Raw genomic sequence first — 13,113 nt, forward strand, 5'->3', positions numbered from 1 at the left:
AGGCATGCAGGAGTCACTAGTCCACGGCAATTCTAAAATCTTCCTGGGCAGGTCCTGAAAGTTCCTTGAATAGTACTTAGTCTGACTCTGGCCCCAAAGTGATTCTCCACGGTCTTGGCTCCACCCTGTGGGTTTTTTGTTCTGTTCCGCAAGTCATCCCTTCTTTTCCATGAAATGCAGCCCAGGTTCATATCTGTGTAGTTTCTCAGCTTGCTTCCTCCCAGAATTTGGAGGATCTACAGGTCTGTTCTCATTTTATATTGTCTCTGACCCTTTCAGTCTAAGTCTACACTGTTTTGCTAATATAATTCTTTTAAAAATGTTACATGTCTCCTGTAGATCTCACTGAGGTTCATGCCTTTAGACAACTGTCAAACCCACACATCTCTTTGAGAAAAGCCTGTCTCTCCCTTGGGCTTCTGCTGAGACAGCTGTCAAGGACAATTGTAAACTTCTTAGAAATCCTACTATTTAACAAAATATTCTGAGGTGTCCATTTGATCTCTTTGAAGATTTTACAAAAGATCTCATGGCCATACCCTTGGCTTCATCTTTAGGCCGTCTTCCTGGCTCCAGGCTGCATTTGCTCTTTGCCTGGAAGCCATTTGTTAGTTTTAGCATCAGATGACATCTGGAGAAGCTGGACATTTTCACAACCCAAGTTCTGGTTCCTTTTTATTTAACAATCCTTCCTTTGACTTATGTTCCTTCTCTCACATTTTAGTATAAGCAACAAGAAGAAGCCAGGAGGAGGCACCTTCAACAATCTTCTTAACCAGATCCCCTAGTTCATCTGGTACATTTTCTACTCTGAAACCACATGGTTTCAGAACACTTTCTGCTTAAATTTCCCTCCTCTCCTGCTCCATACCTCTAAGAGTATGGATTCTTCTCTGATTTCCTAATACATCTTTTTGGGGTGTCCAACCTCCAAGCCATTGATTCAGTAGTTCCTGTCGCCCATCTGCCTTCTCTATTTTAGCTCCCAAGCTCAGAACACACCACTTTCCCACTGCAGGCCCCTGACAGTCAGTTATCCTACAGAATGCATGCCTTCCACACACAGGGCATGCATTCGGCCCTGGGGACTTCTCAGGAGAATAAGCTAGTCTTTGCCATCATTTTCCAGAGACATGTTAATCAAGCAATCCCAGGAACAGTGATAAAATTGCAGTTGAAGGCCGGGTGCAGTGGCTCATGCATGTGATCTCAGCACTTTGGGAGGTTGAGGTAGGTGGATCATCTGACGTCAGGAGTTTGAGACCAGCCTGGCCAACATGGTGAAACCCCAGTGAAACCTCTACTAAAAATACAAAAATTAGCCAGGCGTGGTGGTGCATGCCTGTAATCCCAGCTACTCAGGAGGCTAAGGCAGGAGAATCACTCGAACCTAGGAGGCAGAGGGTCCAGTGAGCCAAGATTGCACCATTGGACTCCAGTCTGGGCAACAGAGTGAGACTCTACCTCAAAAAAAAAAAAAATAAACAGTTGAGAGAGGTTCATGAAGAAAAATTACAGGCCTCTCTGTGATCGCATAATGGAGGAATCTGTCCTAGTAAGGCTGAGGCTAGGGAAAGTTTCCCTGAAGTCATGGCATTTTAGTAGGAACTTCTTGAAGAACGAGAGGGGTTGTCTGGACAAAGATGAACCGCACGTGAAAACTTTATGAGTTGAAAAGTTCCACAGATATGAGGGACAGCAGGGATACCTGCAAGCTGGAGCTTAAAGAACAAGGGGACAGTGCCTGAAAACAGGCCTGTGGATCGGCAGGCACAGGCCACCTCAATCCTGGGTGTCCATACTGGCTTACGTGAGGAAAATACATGCATTAAGCCATTCAACAAACATTTATTTAGCAACTGCTACAAGCCATCACTGTGTACTGGGGATGCAGCAGTGAATACATCTGGCAAATTTCCTGCCCTCAAAGAGCTTACAGTCTAGTGGAAGAGAGATAATGAACAAACAAAGAAACAAGGAAATATCAGATATACAATTAAGTGCTGTGAAGGAAATAGAACAGGGTGATGTGACAGGGAGTGGCTGAGGGACTTCCTTAGTTTGTGTGACCTGGAACAGCCTCTCTAAGGCTCTGCATCAGATATCTGATATGTGATACCATATGGGAGCAGGCTCTGAAAGAACGCTACAGATAGAGAGGTAAAGGCAGGTGCTGCAGCAAGCCTGATGAGTTCAGGCGCTGAGCAGAGGGCCAGGTGGCTAGGGCTCAGCAAGAGGGACGCCTCAAAAGAAGTGAGGCTTAGCAGGGCACGGAGCAGTGCGGCCGCAGGTGTGGTGGGAAGGGCATTCCAGGAGAAGGAGCAGCCTGGACACAGGCTTGCAGTCAAGAACAATATGCCGTTATCACTCCCGGCATTCTACATGGCCTTGCCTGAGACGGGGCTGGCCAGGATCCCCGGGTAGCAGGGGGAGGGGTCTGCGGCACCAGGACTGAGTGGAAGGGAGAGTGGAGAAGGGGAATTGCAGAGAGAAAACCAGGGGCTGTTTTTCTCTCAGAGAGGCGGGTAGGAACTGGGCGGGCAGAAGAGCCGCTATCCAGCCGGATGCCCAGCTGCTGTCTAAGGGGCCGCCTCTGCAACGAGCTGCAGATTCCCGGAGGGCAGCGTCTTGTTTGGCTCTGCTGTGTTCATAGCACATGGCAGGTACTTGGCCCATCAAGAGTGAGTGAGAGTGAGTGAGTGAGTGAGTCACCGGCTTGGCGAGGGTCTTTTCTGGCCCACTTACCCTTGCCAGTGCTCAGAACTGCCAGCCTTGCTGGGTGCTTGGGCCTTCTCAAAGCCCTGGGAATTCTAAAAGGGTCCACAGCAAGTCTTCTTGACCTAAGCGGGAAGGAGCGCAGGCCCCTGCGGGGTAGGCTTTTACAGGGCATTTATAGACCCGCCCGGAGAGGGTGCGCGGAACTCCCGCCACAGTCCCACCACCAGTGAGTGCCGCCCCCACTCGGCTGATTCTCAGCCCGCCCCTCGCCCCACCCCTCACGGGCTCCGGTCTTAACTAGAGCTCGCGGACTGGCGGGGACCGGTCCCACCTCCTGGCTATCAGGACGGGTCGGCACCAACCCCAGTTTCGGGGCTGCGGCTCACAGAAGTCTAACCTGCCGGCGACGCCCGCACCAACTCCTGCGCGCGGTGAGTTTCTGCTCTCTCGAAAGCGCCGGACGCCCGGTGGAAGGGAGGCTGCCCTGGCTGCGGCTCCGGGGTCTCCGGCGGCTCCGGGGGCTCCGAGGGCTGCAGGACTCGGTTCTCACCGCAAGGGCTCTTGCGGGGCCCATAAACTTCGCCGCTGGGACGCAGGGCTCGGGGTACGGGTCCGGAGTTCTTTGGAGCAATTGAGCCTGAACCTGGCCAGGGGTCACCAGGCTAAAGGACCGCAGCGCCGGGACTGGCCCGCCGAGAATCTGGCCGGCCGCGGTGGTGGGGCCCTTACGGAGCCGGCGCCATCCTGTGGGGTGGGCACTACTGGTCCGGCTTATGGAAGAGAAAACTGAGGTTCGATAAGAAACAGGGACCAGCCGAAGGTGACACGATGATTTGTGACTGGGGACTACCTGTTTCCTGGGTCCCTCGACCCCATGCTGGGACAGGGAAACGTCTTCCCTGATTGGCCAAATCTGGGGGCCTGGCACGAGGGCCTCTCGTGATTGGAGGGGTCCGCGTGCGCGCTCAGGGGCTGTGCTGTAGTCCCAGCTCCAGCCACTGCGCTCAAGTGGGCGGTCGTGTGCAGAGCAAGGCCGGATAGCAGACCACACAACGTGGCTCCTGGGGCCCCGCTATCAAGAGCTCAGGCCCCGCGGCACTTGCCTAGGAGAGGAAAGAATCTTCCCAAAGTGCAGACGGAGACGGAATTTAATCAGGAGTCTCAGACTTGGAGGCTTGGGCACTGGTGTCAGGTGACTTTGCTTCCTCCCCACGCCTCCACTTCTCCTTGACCTTGGGCAAGTTTCTTGTGTTCTGATTCTTAGTTTCTTGTCTCTAAAATCGGAGGGGCAATGAACAGTAGTGGCTGCCTCCCAAGGTTACATGAGAATTACATGAGGTTGCCCCGCGCCTGGCCCTAGGAAACCCTCGGAGAATGTTGGCTGTTGTTTGTTTGTTTGTGACAGAGTCTCGCTCTGTCGCCCAGGCTGGAGAGCAGTGGCATGATCTCGGCTCACTGCAACCTCTGCCTCCCGGGTTCAAGTAATTCTCCTGCCTCTGCCTCCGGAGTAGCTGGGACTACAGGCAAGTGCCACCACACCCAGCTAATTTTTGTATTTTTGGCAGAGACGAGGTTTTACTATGTGGGCCAGGTTGGTCTTGATCCCTTGACCTCGTGATCAGCCTCCCAAAGTGCTGGGGTTATAGACGTGAGCCGTCACTTTCCACCGGCTGCTGTGTTCTTGTTAGCGTTAACTCTAACGGCCATGGGGGAAGACAATGGTGTGGCGTCCCTTATAGAGAAAAGGAGACTGAGGCTCAAAGATGGATTTACTCAGGGTTGGCCTGAGGCCTAAGGTCCAGAGGGTCAGGTCTCTGGACGGGTCCTGTTGCCTGTTCCGAGGGCTGTGGGAGAGAAAGTGGGTAGAGCATGACCCCCAAGGGACAAAGTGGCCTCCCTGCCAAGTGCCAGACCAAAAAGGCTGAGTGCAGGAGAGGGGTCAGCCTTGGGCCCTCCAAAGGGCAGCGGGGAAATGAGACACCTTGTAGCGGAATGCTGGCCTCTGGGCCGAGCCTCTGCTCGGTGCTAGAGCGGCGTTCATGGGCCCCAGGACCCCAGCACCAGAACAGAGAGCCCAGAGCTGCAGTCCTGCAGGGTGGCCCAGACTCACAGGGACTAGAAGCTGGGTCCTGGAGAGCCAGGCCTGGGCTGGGAATTGGGTAGGAGGGTTGGGAGGCCTAGGAAGCCTCCCAGTGTCTCCACACCACCAAGTGAAAAGACACTGAGCAACAATGACGGGGGGGAGGAGGCAGAGGCCTGGAGGCCGTCCATAGGGCCCACAAGGAGCTCTCTGGGCTCTTTCCAGCCCCTCTCCCTGGAGGTACCTGCTCTTTCTGGGGCCAAAGGGCAAGCCTAACTGAGGGCCCTCCCTAGGCTTCTGTGTCTGTCATGCTCGCTTTCCCTGGACTGTGACAACAGCCCCTTGGTGGTCACCTGGACTCTGCCTCCCTGCAGGGGGGGAACGACATACTCTTTTATTTATTTATTTATATATTTTCAGAAGTAATCATGTGCAATGTAAAAAAGAACATTCTGTTAAGAAAACAAAATAATTACAGTCATCAAAAACCTCTGAAACCCAAAACCCTTTACCCAGTGACTTTCAACATTTCAGTGTAAATTCTTCTAGCGTTTTACCCTGCAAATAAACACACACATGCACACACATACACACACACACACACACAAACTTAAGCCTTACAAAATTATTGTGGTTAGTTACTTGTTGGGGTGTTTTGACAGTGTCAGGTTTGTATAATCCAATATTTACCAATATTTTCTAATAATTTAATGTTTTCTTCTTATATTTGATTTTCAAGTATTAATTTTTAACCCAATTGGACTGTATTTTGGAGTACAATGTGAACTATAGATTAAATATTCTATATATAAATAAATATTCATTTATTTCAATTAATAGACATTTTTAGAGCACTTTTAGGTTTACAGAAAAATTGAGGACCGAGTGCCGAGTTCCCATATTCTCAGTCTGTCCCTCCCTGCATACTTCCTCCTATTTCTCTTTCTATTCTTTTCCTTTCATTTTTTTTTTTTTTCTGTTTTTTTGAGACAGGGTCTCAGTTTGTTGCCCAGGCTAGAGTGCAGTGGCATGAACACAGCATACTGCAGCCTTGAACTCCTGGGCTCAAGTGATTCTCATGCCTCAGCCTCCCAAGTAGTGGGACTACAGGCATGCACAACCACGCCTGGCTAATTTTAAAATTTTTTTGTAGAGATGGGTCTCACTTTGTTGCCTAGGCTGGTCTTGAACTCAAGGGCTCAAGTGATCTTCTGTCTTGGCCTCCCGAAGTGCTGGGATTACAGGCATGAAACACTAGGCCTGGCCTCCCCTATTTTTAACATCGTGCATTGAGATGATATTTTTGTTATGCCTTTTTTTTTTTTTTCCTTTTTGACACAGTCTTGCTCTGTTGCCTAGGCTGGAATGCAGTGGCACAATCTCAGCTCACTGTAGCCTCTGCCTCCCGGGTTCAAACAATTCTTGTGCCTCAGCCTCTTGAGTAGCTGGGATTACAGGTGCACCACCATGCCCAACTAATTATTGTATTTTTATAATAGTAGAGACAGGGTTTTACCATGTTAGCCAGGCTGGTTTTGAACTCCTGGCCTCAAATGATCGGACCGCCCTGGCTTCCCAAAGTGCTGGGATTACAGGTGTGAGCCACCAGGCCTGGCCAATTTTGTTATACTTGGTGAGCTGATATTGATACAATGTTATTAATGAAAGTCCATAATTTACATTAGAATTCCCTCTTGGTGCTGTACATTCTATGGTTTTGGACAAGCATATAATGATGTGTATCCAGCATTACAGTATCATAGAGAATAGTTTCACTGCCCTAAAACTCTGCTATGCTCTACCTATCCACCCCCAAACCCCCCTACCTATCCCTGGCAAACACTGGTTACTGCCTTTGTAGTTTTGCCTTTTCTAGAATGTCATATAGTATGTGTGAATCATATGGTATGTAGCCTTTCCAGACTGGCTTCTTTCACTTAGCAAAATGCATTTAAGCGTCCTCCATGTCTTTCTGTGACTTGATAATTCATTTCTTTTGATCACTGACTTACACTCTGTTGTATGAATGTGAATGTACCACAGTTTATTTCTCTATTCATATACTAAAGGATATCTTGGTTGCTTCCAAGTTTTAGCAGCAAATAAAGCTGCTATCAACATTTGTGTGCAGGTTTTTGTGTGGACATTAGTTTTCTTCTTATTTAAGTAAATGTCAAGAGCGATTGATGGATCATATGGTAAAAGTATGTTTTGGGTTATATGAAACTACCAAACCTTTTTCCATAGTGGTGGCATCATTTTTCATTTCTACCAGTAATAAATGAGAGTTCCTGTTGCTCCACAGCCTTGTCAGCATTTGTTGTTAGTGCTCTGAATTTAACTCTTCTAATGTGTGTATAGTAGTGTCTCATTGTTATATTTTAATTTGCAATCTGTAATGACTTACAGTGTTGAGCATCTTTTTAAATGCTTATCTGCCATCTGTATATCTTCTTTTGTGACGTGTCTGTTAATTTACTTTGCCCATCTTAAAAGTGGGTTGTTTGTTTTACTGTTGAGTTTTAATAGTTCTTTGTATATTTTGGATAAGTGTTTTAACGGATGTCTTTTCTCCCCAACCATGGCTTGTCTTTTCATTCTCTTAACAGTGTCTTTTGCAGACCAGAAGTTTTAAATTTTAATGAAGTCTAATGTGCCATTTTTCTTCCTCCATGAATTGTGCTGTTGTTGTATCTAAAAAGTCAAATCCAAGTTTTGGCAGTTACAAATAAAGATGCTATAAACATCAGCAGATTTTTGGTGTGATTTTTGTGCAATGCAGATTTTCTCCATTGTCTTGCCTTTGTCTCTTTGTCAAAGATCAGTTGACTGTATTGATGTGAGTTTACTTCTGAGCTCTCTATTCTGTTCCATTGATCTATCTGGCTATTATTCTGCCAATATCACACTGTCTTGATTACTGTAGCTTTATAGTAAAGTACTGGGGACAGACAGTATCAGTCCTCTAACTCTGTTCTCCTTCAATATTGTGTTTACTATTCCAGGTCTTTTGTCTCTCCATATAAACTTGAGAATCAGTTTGTTGATATCCACAAATAACTGCTGGGGTTTTGATTGGGATTGCATTGAATCTATAGATAAAGTTGGAAAGAACTGACATCTGGACAGTATTGAGTTTCTCTATCCATGAACATGTAATATCTCTTCATTTATTTATACATATTTTTATGTTTTCATCAGTTATGGTTATTCTCACATAGATCCTGACATATTTTAGATTTATGTATAAGTAATTCACTTTTTGGTGCTAATGTAAATGGTTTTGTGTTTTTAATTTCAAATTCCAGTTGTTTATTGCCAATATATAAGAAAGCAATAGATTTTTATATATTAACTATAACTTTACATCCAGCAACTTTGGTAGAATAACTTATTATTTCCAGTTTTCTGTTGCTTTGTTGGCATTTTCCACATAGCCAATTACGTTTTTTGAGAACAAGGACAATTTATTTCTTCTTTTCCAAGCTACAGACTTTTCATTTTCTTTTCTTTTCTAATTACATTAGCCAGGACTTCCAGTATAATGTTGAATAGGAAAGGTGAAAGGGAACATCCTTGCCTTATTTCTGATCTTAGGGGAAAATCTTCCAATTTCTCTCCATTAAGTATGATGTTAGCTGTAGGTTTTTCATAGATCTTCTTTATCAAGTTAAGTTTCCATTTATTACTAGTTTGCTGAAAGCTCTTTTCATAAATGGATGTTAGATTTTTGTCAAATGCATTTTCTGGGTCTATTGATGTGATCATATAATTCTTCCTTAGCCTATTCATGTGATGGGTTACATTAATTGATTTTCAAATGTTTAACCTAGAATAAATCCCATGTGGTGGTTATGCATAATTCTTTTTAAACATTGTTGGATTTAATTGCTGATTTTTTTTTTGAGGATTTTAACGTCTTTGTATATGATAAATGTTGGTCTGTTAGTTTCCTTTCTTGTCATGTTTCTGGTTTTGGTACTATGGTAATTCTGGCCCGAGAGAATTAGAGAATGTCCTCTACTTCTATTTTTTGAAAGAGATCATAGAGAATTAGCATAGTTTCTTTCCTAAATGTTTGGTCATATTCATTAACCCTAGTGCTTTCTATTTTGGAAGGCTACTGGTTATAGGCTCCTGTTCTTTAATCAGTATAGGCCTGTTCAGCTTATCTATTTCTCTTTGAGTTTTGGAACATTGTGCTTTCAAGGAATTGTTTCATTTCATTTCACTTACCAAATTAGTTGATACAGAGTTGTTCATACTAGTACTTTATTATCCTTTTAATGACCATAGGATCAATATTGATGGCCCTTCTTTCATTTTTGATATTAGTAATTTGAGTCTTCTCTCTTTGTCTTCTTAGTTAACCTGGCTAGAGGTGTATCAATTTTATTCATCTTTTCAAGGAACCAGCTTCGGGTTTTATTGATTTTCCCTATTGACAACGTGTTTTCAATTTCACAGGTCCTGCTGTAATTTTTATTATTTCCTTTCTTCTGCTTATTTTGGATTTAATTTGCTCTTCTTTTTCTAGTTTCCTAATTTGGAAGCTTGCTTTTAGCTCTTTCTTCTTTAACAATATATGCATTCAGTGCTCTAAATTTCCCTCTAAACACTACTTTGGCAGCATCTCATAAATTTTGATGTTATATTTTCATTTTAATTTAGTTTGAAATATTTTAAATTTTTTCTTGAGATTTATTCTTTGGTCTGTTTACATGTTGTTTAGAAGTGTGTCATTTAGTTTCCATTTTTAAAATGTTTTTCAGAGTTCTTTCTGTTATTGATTTCTAGTGATTCTGTTGTGATCCAAGTACTCTCTATCATAGAAATAATTGATATTTGTTGTTGTGTGTTTTATGGCACAGAATGTGGTCTGTCTTGATGAATATTCTATGTGAGCTTGAGAAGAATGTGTATTCTGCTCTTGTTGGATGAAGTATTCTATAAATGCCAATTAGATACACTGAATTGATGGTGCTATTCAATTCAACTATGTCCTTACTGATTTCCAGCCTGCTGAATCTATCAGTTAGTGGGGACTGGCCAGGTGCAGTGGCTCATGCCTGTAATCCCAGCACTTTAGGAGGCTGAGGCGAGCAGATCACCTGAGGTCAGGAGTTCGAGACCAGCCTGACAAATGTGGAGAAACCCCGTCTCTACTAAAAATACAAAATTAGCCGGGTGTGGTGGCACATGCCTGTAATCCTAGCTACTCAGGAGGCTGAGGCAGGAGAATTGCTTGAACCTGGGAGGTGGGGGTTGCAGTGAGCTGAGATCACACCACTGCACTCCAGCCTGGGCAACAAGAGCAAAACTCTGCCTCAAAAAAAAATGGGTGGGGACTGACAGAGAGGTGTTGATGTCTCCAACTGTAATAATAGTGGATTCATCTATTTCTCCTTGGAATTCTATCAGTTTTTGCTTTACACATTTTAGCGCTCCGTTGTTAGGCACATATACATTAAGGAGTATTAGGTCTGCTGGGATAATTGACCCCTTTACCATTGTGTAGTGCTCCTCTTTATTCCTAATAATTTTCCTTTCTCTGAAGTCTGCCTTATTTGAAGTTAATAGAACAACTCCGTATTTCTTTTGATTAGTGGTAGCAGGATATATCTTTCTCCATCCCTTTGTTTTTAATCTATCTGGTTTTTATGTTGAAATGGGTTTCTTGTAGACAACATATAGTTAGGTCATGATTCTTTATTCACTCTGTCACGTTTTAATTGGTATATTCAGACCATTGATATTTAAAGTGATTTTTGATATAGTTGGATTAATAGCTACCATATTTATTATTGTTTTCTATTTGCCCTTTGTTTCAATTTTCTTCCACACTTTTTTCTGCCTTTTCTGATCTTAACTGAGCATTTTGTATGATTCCATTTTCTTTTCTGTCTTAGCATATCAATTTTACTTTTTTGTTGTTGCTTTTTTAGTGGTTGACTTACAGTTTGCAATATACACTTAAAACTAATTTAAGTCTGCTTTCAAATAACACCGTACACTTTATGGGTAGTGTAAGGGCCTTATTGCAGAGTATTCCTGATTCCTCCCTCCCATGCCTTGTTATTACTGCTGTCATTCATTTCACTTATCAATAAGCTATGATCACTGAACACATTGTTGCAATTATTATTTTGAACAAATTGTTATCTCTCAGCTTAAGAATAAGAAAAAAATTTATTTCACCTTTATTTCTTTCTAATACTCTTTTGTATGTTGATCTGAGTTTCTGACTTGTTCAATTTTCCTTTTCTTCTGAATAACTTCTTTTAACGTATCTTGTAAGGCAGTTTACTGGTGACAAATTCCTTCAATTTTTGTTTGAGAAGTCTTTCTCCTCCACTTTTGAAGGACAATTTTACTGCATACAGATGGAATCTAGTTAGTTCTAAGTTGATGGAATGTTTCAATTCTTTAAATATTTCTTTCTCTTCTATTCCTGATTGTATGGTTTATGAAGAGAAGTATGATGTAATCCTCATCTCTCTCCCTCTATAGGTATGTCCTGCCCTGCCTCTCCCTGGCTTCACTGAAGATTTTCTCTTTGTCTTCTATTTTTTGCAGTTTGAATATGATATGCCTAAGTATAGATTTTGGGGTTGGGGATAATCTTTATCCTATTTGGTTTCCTCTGAGCTGCCTGGATCTTGGTTTGGTGTCTATCTTTAATTTTAGAAAATTCTCAGTCATTATCACTTCAAATATTTTTACTATTCCTTTCTCTGTTCCTCTCTTTTTTTTTTATTCCATCTGATATCCCTATTACAAGGATTTACACTTATTGCAATTGTCCCACCATTCTTGGATATTCTGTTTTGTCTTTTTTATTCTATTTTTCTCTTTGCATTTCAGTTTGGGAAGTTTCTATTGATATTTCATCCATCTCATTGATTATTTCCTCAGTTGTATCCAGTCTATTGATAAACCTATTAAAGATATTCTTTGCATTTATCACAGGGTTATTATTTCTAGAATTTTTTTGATTTTTTTCTTAGTTTCCATCTCTCTGCTTACATGACCAATTTGTTCTTACATGTTCTCCACATTTTCCATTAGAGCTCTTAGCATTTTAATTATCATTTAAAATTTTCCATCTGAAAATTTCAACATTGCTTCTATATCTGATTCTGGTTTAGGTGCTTGTTTCATCTTTGCAAACTGTGTTTTTGTCTTTTATATATCTTGTAATTGTTTTGTGGAAAATCAGATACAATGTATTGGGTAAAAGATACTGAGGTAGATAGGCCTTTAGTGTGAGGTTTGATATTTACCTGTCTAGGAGTTAGAATGTGTTTACTATTTGCTATAGCTGTGGGTGTCAGAGGATATAATTTTCTCTCTTCATCTTCTTGTTTTTGTCTACCCTACTGTCTTTGGATTTTCCTAGAGACTCCTTAAATAGGCTCTGGCTTGCAGTTCTCTTATCCGTAATCCCCTTACTATACTGGAGCCCTGTGGATGTAGGGGTAAGGTGTTTTGGTTGGGGGAAGTGTTTTACAGTCCTACAATTAGGTCTTAGTGTTTCAGTGAGCCTGCACCCCTGGGCTGTGACCTTCACAGGTGTTTCTCATTCCTATCCCTATTAGGTGATGAGAAAGGCTAGAGGGGCTGGATTGGGGTTTTTCCTCATCACTTAGGTTAGTTAGGCCCTGGGTGTCCATTCACTTAGGTTCTGGTATAATAGTTTCTATGAGGGTAGATTTCTTGAGAAAAAAAAAAAAAAAATGACTGCTTTCCTTGCCTCCAGCCAAAAACAAAAGGGGATTTTTCTCCAATTCTAAGTGTGAGAACTGTAAGAATTAAAGAAAGAGGAAAAAAATACAAAAGCTGACTTGCCAGCTAAGACATTTATTTTAGAGAAAACAAACCTGAGAGGAGCTTCTGACTGAGTTAGGTCAGAGGCACACTCTCTTACAGACTAAGAGTTTTTAAGGATTCAGGGTGGGAGAGTTTATCAGAGGCTTGGACTGCTTCTGTGTCTCTTGGTTGTGCCTACCTGGGAGGGAGAGTTGTGCACCTGTTTTCATACATTTTTCCTGAAGTGCAGGTATAGTCCCCCAGTCCGCTTTTACTTATTTATTTATTGAGACAGAGTCTTGCTCTGTCACCCGGCTGGAGTGCAATGATGCCATCTCGGCTCACTGCAACCTCCACCTCCAGGGTTCGAGTGATTCTCCTGCCTCAGCCTCCTGAGTAGATGGGACTACAGGCACCCGCCACCACACCTGGCTAATTTTTCGTATTTTTAGTAGAGGTGGGGTTTCACTGTGTTAGCCAGGATGGTCTCGATCTCCTGACCTCGT

General features: G+C 43.0%; 1 protein-coding gene across 2 annotated transcripts in view; it reads left to right on the forward strand.

Moving 5' to 3' along the window:
* Positions 1-2,286: 2,286 nt before the first annotated feature.
* ALDH1L1 (aldehyde dehydrogenase 1 family, member L1) overlaps positions 2,287-13,113 on the forward strand; it is an 86,509-nt gene continuing 75,682 nt past the window's right edge. Inside the window, exon 1 of one of the 2 annotated variants that reach the window (XM_011950757.1) lies at positions 2,287-2,825. The gene's annotated coding sequence lies outside the window, so the exon portion shown is untranslated. Of the gene's footprint in view, positions 3,150-13,113 lie in introns of both variants that reach the window. The other variant, XM_011950756.1, reaches the window with a different exon arrangement.

Source organism: Colobus angolensis, unplaced genomic scaffold (genome assembly GCF_000951035.1).
Source record: "Colobus angolensis palliatus isolate OR3802 unplaced genomic scaffold, Cang.pa_1.0 Scaffold31, whole genome shotgun sequence".
In the NCBI taxonomy this organism is placed as follows: Eukaryota; Metazoa; Chordata; class Mammalia; order Primates; family Cercopithecidae; genus Colobus; species Colobus angolensis.